At 35.8% G+C, this 12733-nt stretch overlaps 1 protein-coding gene across 1 annotated transcript in view; it reads left to right on the top strand.

The window, feature by feature from the left end:
* The window catches only part of LOC149280687 (polypeptide N-acetylgalactosaminyltransferase-like 6), a 537937-nt gene that overhangs the window by 203649 nt on the left and 321555 nt on the right, over positions 1–12733 (top strand). The gene's annotated exons all lie outside the window — the stretch shown is intronic.

Below are 12733 nucleotides of genomic sequence, written 5' to 3'. Positions count from 1 at the left end.
GTATATACCTTTTTTATTGGACTAACATTGCATTTTAAGGACAAGCTTTCAAGAGTATAAACCTCCCTTTGTCAAGTCAAAAGGAATACTAACAACAGACATGGGCACTAGAATAGGAGAAGAAACTGATAAGGTACAAGTCACAGCTGCTTAACATGACTGTAAATTAGTTTAGCTCATGTGAGAAGAATTTGAGGGGGTAGATATATATATATATATATATATATATATATATATATATATATATATAGTATGTATATATTGCAAGTAGGTAATTAACTGAATTAATTTGAATTCCTTTTGAAAAGATGTTTAATAGACTTGTAAATATATATATATATATATATATATATATATATATATATAGATATATAGATATATATATATATATATATATATATATATATATATATATATATATATAGATATATATATATATATATAGATATATACATGGACAGTCGCTTCTTCAACTAACAAAAGCTTTGGAACATGCTGAATTGTTTTATATTGCTATTAACATGACTGCAGGGCTCCATTGTCTTATAGAAGGTCACAGAATGATGGGCATATATTCTGCAGCGACAGATATTTTTTCAGAAAAAGAAAAACGTAAATAGTGTCACTGTTTCGCAAATGTTTTTTATTTGTTATCTTTACAGGTGAAAGGTACATTCGTTGAAAGATGCAATGTTATTATACAACTTTTATTCTAAAATAGTTAACGTGCTGCAATTGTATTTACACAGTCTAAGAGATTTGGTTACAAAAGTTAACTTTATCATTGATTTTTCTTTTGATATGCCTTTGTGACCTGTTGGCCTTTTTGGACCTTTGCAAACCTAAGCTGTGCTACCATGTTCTTTTTAGAGAGAAAAGGGGAAAGTGTAAATAATGAGCATGTGGTGTGACTAAGTTCGGTGTATGCTGGACTGAAATCATATGGTGTTGGTATTGTATTATGCCTACCGAATATAGTGTTTTGAAATAAACACAACTTTTTATGCTACAACAGAGAAGTATGTGGATTCAACAAGGCATGCTGTTCAAAAGATATATAATGTATAACGAGATTTAATTGGCATTTTGTCTGTTTTGGCTAACCACTTATATTGCATGTCTGTTAATTAAAGAAAGCCAGTAGATTCCATGATACTAATACTGTAGAAAAGGAACCATTCTTGTTAAAAATCAGTTTCTCTCGGTTGCCTTCCACTGACATTCTGTGCGATGCTATTTTAAGGGTATAAATGTCATACCTTCATTGTTTTGATAAATGATAAGAACAAGGCATACATTTTATATGTAATGTAAATATTTCAAGTAGAGAGGTCAGGTGCATAGCTCTTTTTTACACTTAACCACAAGACAATTTGCTGTAACTTATGTATTCAATAGACCTAGTGAGACTTAAAAAGCTTTAAAGGGTACAATGACCTCACCTTCAGACATTAAGCAGAAGTGCGTTCAATTTCCATATATATTACATGTTTGTTATACAGTGGCCCTATCAGCAAAGCATAGTAATATCCGCTAAACTAAAGGAAACATAGATCTGCGTGCTGAATGGATTTTGTGAAATGGACCTTGTCACCTGTAGTAGATAGTAAGGTCCAGGAACAGCATCAACATTGTAAATAACATATAAAGAGATCTCTAGGAAAAATAGATACTGTTACCTCTGCCCTCTGCTTCACAGGGTATCGCAAAAGGAAAAATTTAAGATATACACTAGATGATAGAAAAACAAGGGCAAAAGTTGAGGTGCAAATAGAAGGCAGCAGGGCTCTAAACAAATTTTATGAATACTGAGGTGTGCATCATCCAACTCCCCACCAAAAAACACGATACCCAGCTGTGTATACCTGGCATACAGTGTTGGCCCAAAGAATTCTAGAAGCAATTATTTGACCAGAACACATCGGTTCAGTATAGTGCCCAAAATAGTTGCCAACATCAGGAATAAATCAAGACTACAGAAACGCCATATAGAACTTTGGGATTTATGATAACTAAACCAACGTCCTTGATTCCCATCTGTATGAAATGATTACTGTTCTTTTAATAGGCTACAGATGGGTCATGCCATATAGAATTTCAAACAGATCAGAACACATTATAACTTCAACACTTCACATCTCTTAGCACTGTTACTTACAACTGACCTTTGGTCTAACTGACTTTACATAGTGTTACATCCTAGAAGCATTCAGAACTATTAATGGAGCAGCTACATACTTTCTCTCACTGGCCTGACACTTAATGACTAAATGCATTGACTCTTACTACTAGAAAATTAAGTCTTGACACACCAAACACAGAAGACAGCTTTCAATTAAGTTTTTACTTAAACCCTTGAGTAGCAAAGGTGGAACGACTAAATTGTTAAGGGCATCAATAACATAAGTATAAATCTCAGGTGACAAGCTTATAAAATTATTATTTTTATTTTCATCCCCTGAATTTGAAATATAAGAAATATATAAATTAACAGATTATATAAACTCTATGATGTTTGCAACTTCACATATCTTGTATTCTGTATCCCCACAGTTGCACAACACCATTAGTAAATATGTTCCAAAGTAATTGGTTAACTAAGGTAGGATGTGCCTAATTTTTAAAGCTACTGGGAAATTTCCTCCTTCTTTAAAGCTTTACTAGGTCAAACCAGAACCTGGAAGATTAACCTTTTTCCATCCTTAATAACTTTTTGTGCCATCATGATTTACGAGTCACATCATCACATCATGGAATGTCCTGCCTTTAAGTGAGATGTCTTTTTCTTGTGAAGGGTCACTCTTAACCAAGAGGAACTATCATTGATTTTCTGGAATATCCACAGCATCTTGAGCACCAAGGCAGTTATATGATTGCGCATCTAATAACCCTTTAAGAACATAGCTTTTTTAAATTTTTTTGTACCCTTTGTGACAATAGCTGGGGATTTTTTTTTTTGCTATGTTGCTGTTTAGCTGTAATTTTCTCTTATTTAACCACACAAATTATATATTGTTCTCTTATCAAGACAAGGACCATTATATTCTTCATATCTTTAAATTTACTCTTAAAAAAATATGGCGGAAAAAAAACAAAAAACTTTTTCTGACTTTTATTTGAAAAATCTTTTACTCATTTGCAAAAGTTAATGAAGAAACCTGATAAAGGAATTCCAATATATATCCTGATGTTAGGAAATACCAAATGTTTTATGTCTTTTTGCAAATAGGGCAATAACTATAAGTAGCATATTGCTATTTTAAAATCATTTAATTGAAATCAGGTAATACTGCTCCCACATTCTACTTGGGAAATCTTTAAAATCAGTTCATTTTATCCCATCAAACCCTATATAACTTAGACTCCCCAGGGTGTTTGACATGCTTAACTCTTTCCATGCACTACTTCCAGCCTTTGTCAAACTTTGTGGTACTATATTTTTGTTTTTCCCACACACATTGTATTTTAGGCATGACTTTACAGTTCCTGTTATGGTTCACTGCCAAACACCCCAATATGTATTCAGCAACATCTTTGATTCCCCATGCATAGGTTTGGTTTTTTTGGAGGGGGGGGACTAAAAGGCTACATTTTGAAATTTTGGCAACTGGTCATACTGCCCCCATGTCCTTTTTTGGAAATCTTTGAAGCTGGCCAATTAAATTTTCCCCTTCCAAACATATATTTTTTTATTTTTGACACCCCAGGTTATTTCAAATACCTTGTCACTATCAAACAACATTACCATATATATCACTACCAAACAACACTCCAATTTGGGACATCGTTGAACCCAGCCAATTCAATTTACCCCAAAAACCCATACATTTTTTTAAAACTAGACACTCCAGACTATTTCAAATGCTCGTATTTTAACTCATTCCATGCCAGGAAATGTTTTTCTTTGGACTGGATGGTTCCCCTTATAATGTCATGGTGACATAATTGGGGTATATTATTTTAGAATGTTATTACATTTTTATTTAACTATTTTAATTTTTAAGATTTTTTTAATTTTATTTTTAATAACCACATACTGATTAGTGAGCTGGGCTCCACTGACCTGCATGGTTGGCTGCAGTCAACTTGCAGTTCTCATGAGAGTTCTCATTAGAGTCTGGATAGACCCTCTGGGAATTCTTTTATTTCGAATGGGTGCTGCCATCTTGTGAGAGGTAGCCTGTCTCTTTCACATTTTTAAAACACTCCTATGAGGGATCAAGCAGGGCCCCTGAATTTTGTTTGTGTTGCCGAATGCCTCATTGTCGATGCATTTCAGGAACACTAGGTTTTTTTAGCTACCCGGCGCCGCCATATTTGAATAGTCGAGGCATTGCAGCAGCACCAGCTACGCTTGTTTTACCCCTTGGCATGCCAGGCATGTAAATTGTCTTTAATGGGGTACATTTCTGCTACATACCTGGTACGTCAGTTGTCAACAAGGGGTTAAAAGACGTGACCTATAGGTGCCAAGGGTTTGCCGTCAAATATGTGATACTAAATGTTCTATCTTCCCATTTCACAGGGATTTTTGCAGTATAGAGCTCCTCCCTCATGTCTAAGCTTGCAAGGACTGACTTTTTTTATGAGGATTTCTTAACTGACATATCCTTTTTCACCAGGCAAATGTATGTAATTGTAGTTACTTGTCCATTCTCATTTGGCAAGTTCTGCGATTCATACGAAGCCACGAAAATAAAGCAAAAAGCTCAGAATTTTCATCTGAAATGTGCCACCCTTTCACTCTCACTCACTCTCATACTCTCATTCTTGTTCACTCTCTCTCTCATGCTCTACAATTGTTTCCCTACCTTCTCTGCTGAATGCTTTCGCTTCTGTTTCCCCTTTGGCATCTTCTTGTTCTTCATTGTGTCTCTTCTATCTTCTCTGTTATCTTCTATTTTCTATTTCTGTCCACATCTCTGCAGACATAACCTGGGGCAAACTTTTGACAGCGCTTCCTTCACTTGAGGGTGGGGTCGTCTCTGAAAGCACCACAATTTTGGTGAAAGTTCACCTGAAGGCAAAATGTTGGCGCTTTCAGTGAAGTCCTATTATTCGATTAGAGGATTGGACATAACCTCCTGTGAACTTCTGCCAAAATGACAGCACTTTCGGCGACGTCTACACCCCTGATCCTCCAATCAAGGCAGAGGATGTCACGGAAAGTGGCACAATTTTAATGGAAGTTCACTAAGGTGCCACCATTTTTGCCTAAAGTGAACTTCTGCCAAAATTGCAGCGCTTTCTGTCACTGGAAGCACCAGGTTATGTTTGCGGAATTAATTTTTCCATTTAAATCTGTGTAATGGAAAAACAGATTACCATTTCTCACTGAGCGTGTAGTTTGGCATCCTTTTTGTGGACAGCAAAGGAATTCTCCCTTTTTTGTTTCATCTCCTTTTTTCCTGCATGGAAGCTCCACAAAGATGACACGGCTCTGTATCCATCAGCTCTACCAACAGATTATGGTGTAGGAAAAGAAAATCTTTGGTCAACATCGTTTTGGGGGTCACTCGAACATAATAATTTATAATAACTAATTCCAAGTGTAGCATTGTTTTAAAAGAACAATAATATCTGCAAACATCAAAATGGCACCAAAGCTGCTTCACGTGGCAGGACTCTGAACCAACTGCTTTAGGTGGTAGAGTGTAAAAGCCTTTAACCCCTTCGTGACAAAGGCTGATTTTACTTTTTGTACCCTTCGTGACAATGGCCTTTTTAACATTTCTGCGCTGCTTGTGTTTAGCTGTAATTTTCTTCTTTCCCGTTTACTGAACCCACACACATTAGATATTGTTTTTTTCAGGACAAGAAGGGCTTTCTTTAGATGACATTGTTTTGATTGTATCATATTATTTACTACTAAAAAAAGTATAAAATATGGTGAAAAATTTAGAAAAAAATGACTGTTTCTAACTTTTAGTTGAAAAATCTTTTACTCATCTATAAAAGGTAATGAAAAAACCTGCTAAATGGATTCTACTATTTGTCCTGAGTTTAGAAATACCCAATGTTTTTATGTTTTTTTGCTTTTTTCTACCCATTATGGGGCAATAAGTACAGGTACCGTTTTGCTATTTCAAAGCCATTTTTTCCAAATCTGGTAATTCTTCCCCCCATGTGCCATTTCGGGTATCTTTGAACCCGGCCAATGCAATTTACCCCATCAAATCATATATTTTTATTGAAAACTAGACAGCCCAGGGTATTTCAAATGCTAGTATTTTAACTCTTTCCATGCACCATATCTACCACCAGTCTTTGTCAAACTTTGTGGTAGTCATTTTTTTGCATTTGGTTTTCCACACACATTTTACTTCAGGTAAGTTCTCGTATATGTCACTATCACAAAACACCCCAATATGTGTTCAGCAACATCTCCTGAGTACAGCGATACCTCACATGAATGATTTTGCCTGGCCGTTTGGGGGCAAAAGGGCCACATTTGGGGCATGCGCATTTTTCAATGTTGAACTTTGGCATTTGGGGATCCACTGCCCATGCCCTATTTGGTACATCTTTGAGCCGGGCCATTTCAGTGTGCCCAATAAAGCCATATATTTTTCAAAACTAGACACCACAGGGTATTTTAAATGCTGGTATTTTAACTCTTTGCATGCACACATTTTACCACCAGCATGTTTTCAAAGTTTGCAGTAGTATTTTTGTGTGTGTATTTTTCCCCACACACACCTACTTTATGTATGAATTTACAGCTCCTGGTATATGCCGCTGTCACACGACACCCCATAATGTGTTCAGCAACATCTCCTGAGTGCAGTGATACCCCACATGCATGGATTTGTCATTTTTGTGGGAACTAAAAGGCCACATTTGGTACGTGTGCATTTTTCTAATTGGAAATTAGGTGTGTGGCCATCCTTCCCCCGGTGTTAATTGGGACGTTGTTGAACCTGGCCAATTCAATTTACCCCATCAAATTATACCTTTTTTAAAAGTAGACACCCCACGGGCATTTAATATGCCAGTATTTTAACTCTTTCCATGCGTGAATTGTTTTAAGCTAATATGCTAATTTTAGGACTTGCTCACAAAAATATATTTTTTATATATATATATTTTTTTTTTTGTCTTTTAAAAAAAAAAAAATTAACATTTTTTTTCAACTTGGAGGTTCCCCTGATAGTGACATCAGTGGGAAATGATTTTTACATTTTACTAGTTTTTTACTATTTTTTTTCTAATTATTATTAATTTTATTTTATTTTTTAATTTATTTTTACTAATCACACTGTGATTAGAAAGCTGGGTTCCATTGACTTGCATGGTGAATGCAGTACCTGTATTCAACCTGCAAGTGGAGCCAAAGTTCTCTAGATGGTCTGGACCATCTAGCGAACTTTTAAAATTTGTTGGTTCCTGTTACAGGGCAGCGGCCATCTTGCTTGATGGCGAAGATCATCGGCAGCTGCGGCTGTGACCGCTCTCCGGAGCGGTCACAGCCCATCGAAAGGTAAGTGTTTGGTGTCGCTGGATGCCTCCTGATCGAGGCATTCCAGCGACACCATTTAAGTTTAGGAGGCGATCGTCGATCGCCTCCTAAACGCTTTTAAAACGGGCGTCCGCCGCCATACAAAGTATGGCGGATGTTGACGCCCCGTGGAGGGGCCAGAGATGGCCCCTTCGTTCCGATCGCGGCGTTGCTGAATGCCTCGAGGTCGAGGCATTCAGCAACGTTTTTTGGGTGCAGAAAGCGAAAACAGATCGCTTTCTGCACCCGTTTAAAGACGTGCCGGTCCCGGCACGTCAATTGTCGTAAAGCACATGCTTTTCCGTGTCGTGCCAGGACCGGCAATTGTCGTTAAGGGGTTAAAGTACATGCCTAACTATGAAAAATAGTTTGATATATACACACACGATTTACCTTAATTTAATAGCTAATTCTAATTTTGAGTGCTAGTGAGGATACACAGTATTTTTGGAAAAGCAACACACTCCACAGCCCACTGGGGCTCTTAAATTACAGGTAACATAGTACACTAGAACTATGTGCTCACAAAACATTGTCAATTCACGAGAGTATTGCATATTTATGTTTCAGGTGCTTGTACTATTTCAAAGAACATCAATCAAATGTATCTATTCAGAAACATAAGCACAATGAGGACAAAATACAAAATACAAGATAATTCATAGCCATGATAGGTACAAAGTTGGTCTTTCACAAATGCTATCCTATATCATTTTCTTTTTCCATTAGAAGTGTGATTGACAATGCTAATTTCCTTCAAAGGCTAGACTTATGCCCCGGGTTTCTCCTTTTCCATCCTTGTCATCCATTTGTACAGCTGTTGAATTAATGGAAAACCTGTTTAAGGATATGCTTGTCTTAGAAATAAAACAATTATATTGACTGAAAAATCTATGGTAAAATGGCTTGTATCTCATGTAAGCCATCTAATTAATTTTACACACACACTGGATTTAGCCCTAGAAATCAGCCTTGAAGTAAAATCAATCTCATCATGTTTAAATAACAGTGCAAAAAGAAAAAACCCACAGAGTATATTATGAACTCTTTGGAAATAAGCAACTTTAGAAAGCACGGATTTAATTTCACTTTCCATTACATGCTCTTTTTATTCTGACAACCTTGTAAGGAACTTAACAAATAACATTGTTATTATCAATTTTGGGAATGCTAGTTACTGAAGAAAGGTGAGCTGTGACCATTAATTTTTACTATGTTTTACCTAAATAGTACAGGAGGATTTTGGGTAATGAGACTGGTGCCTGAGAAATTTGTGCATTTTTTTTTTAGTAATATGGGGAATTAGATAAATTAGAGTGGATTGCTGCCATTAAGTATACGTTATATGTGTCAATTTGGCAAAAAACTACGGGGTGCAAACAGATCGGTATGTTGTGTATTATACAACTATATACTTATAGCCTGCTTGTTCTTAAACCAGTTCAGAATCACCTTACGAGGGCCAGGGTACAGAGGTTGCAATCCTCAAGCACTGAAGCTGCAGTTGGTCAGTGATCAGCAAGGAAACTGTCAAAGCTATCAATGGTAGAACCCAAAATGTCTAAGTAGGACTAGTCCCTGCAATTACAAGTGAAATACAGAACTAAAAACATTACAGACACAAGAGCAGTAAGAGTTCCAAGGTGGCCAAAATAACAAATCAGACCAGGAGTCATTGTTGTAGGCATGCAAACAGCCCAATAGTACAAACCAAGGGTCAGTAACAGAGATAGGACAGGAAAGAGGGTAGGCCAGTAAAAAGATTAGTCAAAACACTTTCCTCTTACTCGTGGCAGGGGGAGCAATGTTTAGGCATACCCACTCGCCTACTCAAGTATGATTATATTCAGCTGTATAAACAGCTTAATATATTACCTCGGGTTCTCTACCAGTATACTGGCCATCTTTCACAACCAGGGTGTTAAAGCCATCTTGTTCCTCTATTGACATGTATTATAAAAACTGAAATTATTTCCCTGTGCTTTGCAATTGTAGAATACTAATTAATGGCGCTTTCGAAACAAATTACCCAGTGTAACATACACAACAATAAACAAGAACATTTGTTTAATGCTTTAAGCTAAGTTGATAAACTTGGAGGAAAATGTTCACAACGGGGATTGCATTTTTTGCAATATTTTCCATTAAAAGAGCTGTATTCTATTTGTAATTGTTTTATATATATTTATATTTTATCCAGTAACACACTGATATTGCATCTGTCTCATAGTAATGTAATTGCAATATATGTAAATATACAGCGCGAAACCTCATTACGGAGAACAGCTGAATGTCCCTTCATTGTTTTACCTATTTGGGATTGGATTTGTACTCAGTAATAAGTAATGTATTTTTCAATGTTGTGTTATTGTAAATTGTTTGCAATGAGGCAGGAGATTTGTATTTAATTAATACTTTGGCAGAACATATTGTGTATCAATTTATTTTCCTTACTGTAAAACAGTATCTTCAGCAGCCGCATTTTCAATTCAGTGTCTAGACCACAATGTAAAAAAAATCTGCAAATTATTTTCCAAAGCCGTTCATCAAGTAAATGTTAGGTATGTTGATATACTTGATTCGGACTGTAATGCTTGAGTCCACTATGCTTCGTTTAGATTCACTTCCACATCAAATGTATCCTACCATGTTAAATATATTATTTTTTATTTAATATTCATTACTTTGGGGGAGAAGATATATCAACTACACAGATATATCAACTACACAGTAACATAAAATTACTGCAAGGAGATAGACATCGCAACATTTCAAATGGCCAGGTGGATACTTTACTGTAGGATTTCAGTTTTAGGTGTGGGTAGGGAGTTGAGCTTAATCCAATGTGTTGATGGGCTTTGTGACCTATTAATAGCTATGTCTGAAATTTTTCTAGGGAAAAAGTATTTAATTTACACAGTTATGCGAGGGCGTTCAAAAAGTGTCTGCACTTTTATATATATATTTTATATTAAAAAAGTGCAGAAACTTTCTGAACGTCCCTCATAATTATATTTCTTAGGGTGATGCACCCAGGCCCACTAAACATTTAGCATTGCTAGAGAAAATAAATATTAAGGGCATAAATAAGGAAAACGGCCCTCAAAAGGACATTTGGGACGTAGAAAGCTTTAGCAAAAGATATCACTGTACATTTGTTTACCAAATCCCACTTAGATAACAGAAGTTACAGACTCAGCTCCTTCCAAAAATATTAGAAATAATTGCAAATTTATCACATACTACAAAAAGGTTAGCTACCTATTTCTTGGTTGTAGTTGAGATATTATGGAATCTTACATGTTAGAAAGTCTTAAATTGCCACAACTTATCTACAGGGTTTAGTGGCTTCACTAGGAAGATCAAAGATCTATAGTGGCGCCTAAAATATTTGGTGCTTATGAACCCTAAAGTCATTTGCTAACATGTGATCCCATTCAATAAAATATATAATAACTTCCTAATATTTATATTATTCAGATATTGGCGTTAATGTAGTGGAAACAACCAACAATTTATTTGTTGTTAAACAACAGCATTTTTTTCTTTACACCTTTTCCTTAGGCATTGTAGATAGTTATCCAGTGAAACAGTTGGAAAAAAAATATTGTGTTGATGTATACATTTTATTTTTATAAATAGGCTGATGTAGTTAATGAGGAAAACCATTTTCATGATTTTTTTTCAGTTATATTATAAATTATGATTTCTATAAGTCTATTTAAGGTTTCATGCTGATCATGCGTGATTATCTATGGCAAATGTTCAACCATCATCCTACCATATGGGCAACAAGGTGGCTGTCAGGCTGGTGCCACCATAATAGTTTTCCTTTTACCATTCAAGTGCCCGCAGGAGAAGGGCACCTAAAAAATAGAAACCATAAGATGTGCTTTTTATTTAAACAGAGACAATTGTAGCAGACAGTAGTCTAAAGCCAATATCACTATTTTGTGCTTTCAAATTTTTACATTTATCATTAAAAATATTTAAAATTTGTTTTTATCTAGGGTTATCCTTCAAAAATCTATTAGTTTACATTAGCGTATAAGTATTTTTTCCCTTGCTCGTTATGAGGAAATGTCTCCATTACGCAGTTTTTGATACAGCAGTTGGCCATAACTTTATGGCTTGGGGAAATAGTGTTTTACTTGGAGAATCTGGTTCAAATCCAGAGAGTTCCCAGGTACACGACAGACCATCCAACATATAAAAAATACCCTCGATGCTCAATTGGTTTCTTTTAAATTACCTGGCAGACCAGCAGTGCTTGTCCTTTTATTTTTATTATCTCATTCAAGGTCAGGACAAATGGCACTCGACGGGCAAAGGTCAAGGTCCAGTTTAACGAACATTTGAAATTTTCTATGCAAGCTTATGGATTGGTCTATGTTTATTTTTTAAATCTTTTAAATGGAAATTCATCAAAATTAGCATGCTCCTGGACATCTCCATCATACCTACTATATAGTGTTTGATAGATTGGGCCAATACATAGTACTAATCATGGAAGAGTTGTACCTTATCTTTTGCTACAGAAATGTAAATGTGGCCCCTTATTATGCACTTTTAAAATACTCTCTTGCAGATATCAAAGGGACTAAATCATAGTATTGCTGGGGTAGTTAGTGAAATTCCAACAGAAGCTTACTTTCTTGAAGAGTAATGAGATTGCTTCATTTGCTGAGCAAATCATTGTGGGGTTTTTCCAAATCAGGCTGATTGTGTAATGAAAAGCTAATTACAAACATCAGTGATCTTACAGTACATTTACTGTAACTGCTGATGCCAGGTTGGTTATAGAGCTGCAATGGCTCATTAGCACATTAACAAAAGTAAAAGTGGAACATTTTACATGCCTACCGAGTGATCAGCTTCATTTTGATCAATGATTACATTTTTTTAACTTGTAATTATAAAGAAAATGCTGTTTTATGTAGGTTTTTTTTTACTGTTGTAAAAAATCTTAAATGCTGGTGGATTTCCTTTTTTCGTTTTCTGATCCCTTGCTTCCAGTAAAAAGCTACTAATGACTCAGTATCTATGCTACCTTGGAAAATGTTCTTGTCATGCTAGAAAACAAATGTACACTTACACATAGAAAGGAACCAAATAAAAAGTAGACTTGGGCACCAGGGGGCTCTTCGTGTTCGTCTTTTTGCTCGTCTTCGGGGGGGGGGGAATCTTCGTATTCTGCGAATATTCACCCGTTCCCGTCTTCTCTTCGGGCGAATA

Source organism: Sceloporus occidentalis, unplaced genomic scaffold, assembly GCF_023333645.1.
Source record: "Sceloporus occidentalis isolate IW3139 unplaced genomic scaffold, rSceOcc1.0.p SCAF_149, whole genome shotgun sequence".
NCBI classification, from domain to species: Eukaryota; Metazoa; Chordata; class Lepidosauria; order Squamata; family Phrynosomatidae; genus Sceloporus; species Sceloporus occidentalis.
This window is presented reverse-complemented; position numbering and strand designations above follow the sequence as displayed.